This window comes from Octopus sinensis, unplaced genomic scaffold, assembly GCF_006345805.1.
Source record: "Octopus sinensis unplaced genomic scaffold, ASM634580v1 Contig18806, whole genome shotgun sequence".
Taxonomy (NCBI): Eukaryota; Metazoa; Mollusca; class Cephalopoda; order Octopoda; family Octopodidae; genus Octopus; species Octopus sinensis.
The window spans coordinates 10,001-17,500 of NW_021836042.1; the positions used below are offsets into that span (position 1 = coordinate 10,001).

General features: G+C 36.1%; 1 long non-coding RNA gene and 1 pseudogene across 1 annotated transcript in view; one reads left to right on the plus strand and one right to left on the minus strand.

The window, feature by feature from the left end:
- The window catches only part of LOC118761955, an 18,978-nt gene that overhangs the window by 10,000 nt on the left and 1,478 nt on the right, over nt 1–7,500 (minus strand). The gene's annotated exons all lie outside the window — the stretch shown is intronic.
- On the plus strand, nt 1,060–1,158 carry LOC115231771 (annotated as a pseudogene).

The following is a 7,500-nucleotide window of genomic DNA, read 5'->3' on the forward strand; positions in this document are numbered from 1 at the left end:
ATAATCATTCTGGGAATGAAGTCACACTGGAAGATTAATGCGAAACATTCTATGGAAGCATTTATTGCAGAGGCACCAAATGAGAACTGGACTTCTTTTGGGTTCCCTTTTGTTTGCAAGAAACATAAATAATGGCAAAGTAGTCAACTGTATATATTATATATATATATATATATATATATATATATTATATATATATGTATATGTATATGTATATATATAATTAAAAAATATATGTGAATATATATAGCTATATATATATATATATATATATATATATATATATATATATATATATAATGTATATATGTATGTATGTATGTATGTATATATATATGTTTATATATATGTATCTCAATTAACTTTTATATATATATATATATATATATAAGTACATCTATATATTAATTTATACACGCACATACATATATGTATATAATATACACATGCACACACACACACATATATAAGCATATTATATATATATACCATATACATATACATGGATATATTTAAATATATATATATATATATATATATATATACATATACGTACACACACACATATATGTATACGCACACACACACACACACACACATATATATATATATATATATATACGCTCACACACACACACATATATATATGATACATAATATCAGAGAGGAGACAATATGGTGAGAAGCGAACAAATAACAACAACAGATAATGGTTAAAGCACTGAAGAATCGTGGGGGAATGTGGTTGGTGCCTGAGTCCTCATGTCACGCGACCGGGACACAACGATGCAATTGAATATGAAGCAAAAAATTGTGAGCTGGGAGTGAAGGGCAGAGCATGGATGCTGAACAGAATGACAGAAACGTTTAGAAGGAGGAGGAGGAGGAGAAAAAGGAGAAGAAGAAGAAGAAGAAGAAGGAGGAGGAGGAGGAGTGGGAGGAGGAGGAGGAGGAGAAGGAGAAGAAGAAGAAGAAGTAGAAGAAGAAGGAGAGTAATTAATTTTCAACAACTACTAAAGTTTATTCCCACTGAAATTCCAGACATGGTCCCAATACGAAGGACAATCATGGCCACGGCAATTTGGAACGATACAGAGAAGATTAGCATGTCCCCTGTGCAAAGATGACACTCAAATTTGTGAAGCATTCCATATTTTTTTAAAGGCACAGGAGTTGCTGTGTGGTAAGTAGCTTGCTTACCAACCACATGGTTCTGGGTTCAGTCCCACTACTATAGCCTCAGGCTGACCAAAGCCTTGAGAGTGGATTTGCTAGACAAATTGCAAAGCCTACTCATCAGGGTCATCATCACCCTTGTGTTTGCCCCATCCCCACCAAAAACACCGCTTGACAACCGATGCTGGTGTGTTTATGTCCCCGTAGCTTAACGGTTCAGCAAAAGAGACCGATAGAATAAGTACTAGGCTTACAAAGAATAAGTCCTGGGGTCAATTTGTTCGACTAAAGGCGATGCTGTTTAGCCCCTTGTGGTTAGTAAAGAAATATGGGGATGGACAGTTCAATAGGAACTGCTGATCCAGAGGACTGTGCTAACCTCTGAGATCTGCTATGGCATACCAGCTTCTACAGCTGGATGCCCTTCCTAACACCAACTTTACAGAATGTACTGGTGCTTTTTTTTATGTGGCACCTGCACCAGTGAGGTCACCAAGTAACTTGCAAAACAAGAAAGAATTTGGTTGAGGATGACATGGCGTAGGAATGAGGTAGGTAGCTTTGTGATAGGTGGTAAGAGTTCAGAATATGATATGAGGAATGTGGAGGAGCAGGTATCGTCTTAAACTCGAATCCAAAACTTAACTGTGCCCGTTGTCCCTTTATTTATCAATAAAAAAGAGTAACAATGAAGTACAAGTACGGCTGAATCCCCACCCCTGCAATGAAACATACAAATGTGAAAAAACAGCCATATTCATAATCCCTTTTTTTTTTTCTTTTGATATTTTATTTTTTTAGCTGCTGGTATTGTTATCAATCTTCTTTTTTTTATATAAATTGAAGCATCAGTAACAAAAGTGAGTGAAAGAGGTGAAGATAATGCTGCAGATAATAATAATAATAATAATAATAGAGTTAATAAGTGTTGATAATAGTGTTAATAATAATAATAATAATAATGATGCTCTTCTGAAAATGGTGACTGAGCAAGAAAGAAAAAAAAGTGCTTGTAAAAGAAGCATTCATATGATAAAATATGTGTATGTATATATATTTGTGTGTGTGTGTGTGTGTATGTGTGTGTGTATATAAATGTATGACTGTACATATGAAAGAATACCTATGCATGCACACACAGATAACTGTGTATATGTGCATATGAATATGTACATTCTTACATATGAGCATGTATGAATATATATATATATATATACATATATTATATTATATATATACATACATATATCCATAATATATATATATATATATATACATACATATATCTATTATATATATATATATATATATATAGTATATATATATACCTACATATATAAATATATCATATATAATTTATTATATATATTATATATATATTCATACATGCTCATATGTAAAATATATATATATAAATACATACATGCACACACATATTCTATATATACATACATAATAGATATATTTACATATATACAGGTATATGTGTGTGTGTACGTGTGTGTACGTGTGTGTGTGTGTGTAGATATATGCAAGGATATATATATAAAAATTTAGTGAAGGTATTTAAAAAAGATGAGTGAAGATTAAAGAAAGAAAGAGAATGTGTGAGAGAGAGAGAGAGAGAGAGAGGGAAACAGAGAAAGGATGAGTGATTGAGGAAATGTGAGAGCAGTTATGAGAGTGGAGTGTTGGATTAATGAGAAACTCAAACTACGGATGTCTTTTGTATTGCACTGACTATCCAATTATTTAAAAAAAAAAAAAACTCGAAGTGTTGAGGTAAACGATAATGACTAATTAATTGCTAATTGCAAGAGCATTGTACATTCGAAAAATATCAGTTGTTACTGGACATGGGCTGAGAAGGAGAGGGTTACTTATGCACCTAGTCACTCCGATGAGTCACAGAAATCAGGCTACAGAGCTTTGACATGCTAAATGGACTTTGAGGAGGAAAACATACTTTCTAAGATAATGGGGCCCAACCCAAAGAACTTCATAATATGTTCATCCGTCCATCCAACCAGCCAACCATTCATCTGGAAGCCATCTACTTGCAATACCTATTTCTTTATTACCCACAAAGGGCTAAACATAGAGGGGACAAACAAGGACAGACATAGGTATTAAGTCGATTACATCGATCCCAGTGCGTAACTGATACTTAATTTATCGACCCCGAAAGGATGAAAGGCAAAGTCGACCTCGGCGGAATTTGAACTCAGAACGTAACGGCAGACGAAATACCTATTTCTTTTTCTTTACTACCCACAAGGGGCTAAACAAGGACAGACATAGGTATTAAGTCGATTACATCGACCTCAGTGCGTAACTGGTACTTAATTTATCGACCCCGAAAGGATGAAAGGCAAAGTCGACCTCGGCGGAATTTGAACTCAGAACGTAACGGCAGACGAAATACCTATTTCTTTTTCTTTACTACCCACAAGGGGCTAAACAAGGACAGACATAGGTATTAAGTCGATTACATCGACCTCAGTGCGTAACTGGTACTTAATTTATCGACCCCGAAAGGATGAAAGGCAAAGTCGACCTCGGCGGAATTTGAACTCAGAACGTAACGGCAGACGAAATACCTATTTCTTTTTCTTTACTACCCACAAGGGGCTAAACAAGGACAGACATAGGTATTAAGTCGATTACATCGACCTCAGTGCGTAACTGGTACTTAATTTATTGACCCCGAAAAGATGAAAGGCAAAGTCACCTCGGTGGAATTTGAACTCACAACGTGACGCAGACGAAATACCGCTAAGCATTCTGCCCGGCGTGCTAACGTTTCTGCCAGCTCGCAATACCAGAGGGCGCACACTCTCCTACCCTGATGTAATCCCTGGGGATACAGGCATCCAGCAACAGGACCTCCATAATGCTATGATGGACCGTGAAGTCTGGCGTAGCATGGTAAATTCCATTGTCTCGACCACGGTCGAACAATGATGATGATGACCATTCATCAATCCAGCCACCTTTTTCACCCCCTATTCCTGAGAAGAACATGGGGATTGATCCCTCGGGAACCCTCTCAGGCAACTGAGACCATTGTACTTGTACTTACATCATTCCAACAGGCAAAGTAATCTGAATGTGACAAATGCCCCATTAAGAGAGCAAGCACGCAGAACATTATGGTTGCCATGGCCATAATTGTCCTTTGCATTGGGATCATCATCATCATCATTTAGTGTCCATTTTCCATGCTAGCATGGGTTGGACAGTTCGACCGGGGATCTGGGAAGCCAGAAGGCTGCACCAGGCCTAGTCTGATCTGGCAATGTTTCTACGGCTGGATGCCCTTCCTAACGCCAACCACTCCGTGAGTGTAGTGGGTGCTTTTTACATGCCACCGGCACGGGGCCCAGGTGGGGCTGGCAATGGCCACAATCGGATGGTGCTTTTTACGTGCCACCGGCACGGGGGCCAATCGAGGCTGGCAATGGCCACGGTCAGATGGTGCTTTTTACGTGCCACTGGTACGGGGGCCAGGTGATCTGGCAACGGAATTTCGGGAATAAACTTTACATGGGGTCTCTGGTCACACGCGTACACACCTTGCAATAGTGCTTTCCGTAACAGCCCACCTTGCCATCAACTGTTGACCATTGCAGAGAATTCCCTGACCAAGTGACCACTAATCATTGGAGCAGATATTGTTGCCCAGCTATTGTCACTTTCGAATAAGACTATGGAGATTATCCCACCAATTCGTTTTTGGTCAACTTCCAGGTCTCCTGCCAGTCGGCTTGGCTTGAAGAATTCAGCTTGCGATTCTTCTTGCAACATTCTAATACCATATATATATATATATATATATATATAATATATATATATATTATATATATATGTAGTATATATATGTTTGTATGTATGTATGTATGTATTTATGTATGTATGTATGTATATATATTGTATGTATATTTATATATGTGTATATATGTATGTATGTATATATATGTATATATATGTGTATGTATGTATGGTGGTTGTCTACATATATATTATATATATATATATATATGTATATATATAGTGGTTGTATACTGTCAACTTAACGTGACAGTCCCGTAAGGGAATTACACCACCACTGTTTAGCCCTAGGAAGCATCGACACTTCCTGTCGGCCTTGACACATTTCCTGTGTTCTTACGGAACTGTCACATTAAGTTGACAGTATAGAATCACTCTATCGCTCCACCCACACATATCTCTAAGAGATATTTAAGAAATTTAATATTCAATGTATATATATATGTATATATGTTATATAATATATATATATATATATATATAATCTAATATATATTATATATATATATATATATATCAACAATTGAGGGTAAAATTAATTAGTTATTAATCAATTTCACCAAGTATTCAGTATGTAAAAGGACCATTTACATTATCTGAGAGAAATTTTCTTTAAGTAGTGGAAATGGCTAAAAAAACTTTTTTGGCTGCTATTTCTAGAAAGTTCAGTATGTGGCAAAGTAATTTATTTTACTAAGCCCTAATTATATAATATATATATATATATATATATGTATATATATGTATATGTATGTATGTGTGGTGGTTTGACCACCTCCTGTACCTACACCTTAGAACCATCATGGCATCTGATGTGGCTTTTTAAACCAAACAATGTTTTGAAAAGACACCCCACATATATTACATGTCCAATATGGACCACCAAGAACAGAGGATAAGTTCAGATCTTTGTGGATCTTAAAATGTGAATTGAGGTCTCCATTAGATTTGCCAACCTTCTGGCATGCATTGCATTGAAAGGTGTGCACAGACATATAGGCAGAATAGTTGGTGAAGGTTCGTTTTTCATGGGTTCAAGGTTAGCTAAGTGTTTGGTAAGTGTCAGGTAAGCATTAGCTAAGTGGTTAGTAAGTGTTAGATAAGTGTTGTGTAAGTGTTGGGTAAGTATTGGCTGACTGTTTAGTAAGTGTTAGATAAGTGTTTGGTAAGTGTTGGGTAAGTGTTGGCTGACTGTTTAGTAAGTGTTAGATAAGTATTTGGTGAGTGTTAGGTAAGCATTAGCTGACTGTTTAGTAAGTGTTAGATAAGTGTTTGGTAAGTGTTGGGTAAGCATTGGCTGACTGTTCAGTAAGTGTTAGATAAGTGTTGGGTAAGTGTTGACTGACTGTTTAGTAAGTGTTGAGTAAGTATTGACTGACTGTTTAGTAAGTGTTATATAAGTGTTTGGTAAGTGTTAGATAAGTGTTGTGTAAGTGTTGGGTAAGCATTGACTAACTGTTCAGTAAGTGTTAAATAAGTGTTAGGTAATGTTAGGTAAATGTTAGGTAAGTGTTAGATAAGTGTTTGGTAAATGTTAGGTAATGTTTGGTAAACATAAGCTAAGTGTTATGTAAGTGGTTCATCTTTTGCCCTTTTTTTCTGAAATTTACAGCAAAGAAATCTAATACCATTGACATTAAAATCCTAACACTCGGTTCATAAAAAACATTGCTTATATAAAGGAAGAGCACAGAGAGAGAGAGAGAGAGAGAGAGAGAGAGAGAGAGAAAGAAAGAGAAAGAGAAAAAGAGAGGCCAAAACAGGTGTTTTTTAAGAGAAAGGATAATAGTAAAGAGTTGCATAAGAAACAAGAAGAGATGATACATAACAATAAGTGTAAGAATAAGAATATAAGAAATTAAGAAGTTCCTTGAAAAAAAGGAGACAAGATCCAAATCATTCCATATGAATCCATACCATTTGAAAATACAAGCAGAGAGAGAGAAAGAAAGAGCGAAAGAGAGAGAGAGAGAGAGAGAGAGGAAAAACAGAGAGAGACAGAGAATGTGTGTGTGTGTGTAGAAAACAGACAGAATGTGCGTGCATATGTGTATGTATAGATGAATGTATGTGAGTAGAGAGAGTGCAAACATCACCAAAGAGTTAAGAAATATATGTAGGAAAGGGTCAGTCACACTGAATGAAACCTCGGAAAAAAAGAAAGGTCTTCCTTCTATTAATCTAGGCAAGTGGCTCCTCCCAACAAAATTATACTTGTGGACCCCTTTGATTATTGACTTATTCTGGTGACCCCCCCCCCACCAAAGTCATTCGATGTTTTAAAACTATGATTTATTTGATAGCTACGTCCTTGAAAATCCCTATTTTGTTATTCACACCTTAACTTGTATGGGGTTGACCAAGTAAAATGTTAGGGAAAGAAACCTGGTTTTCTCTTGTGATACATTTAAAATCAAAAGATTTTCACAGACCCTTAAAATAAGTCTGTGGATCTGCAACTTACTATTTTGCTAGTGTAGATTCCCAAAAATT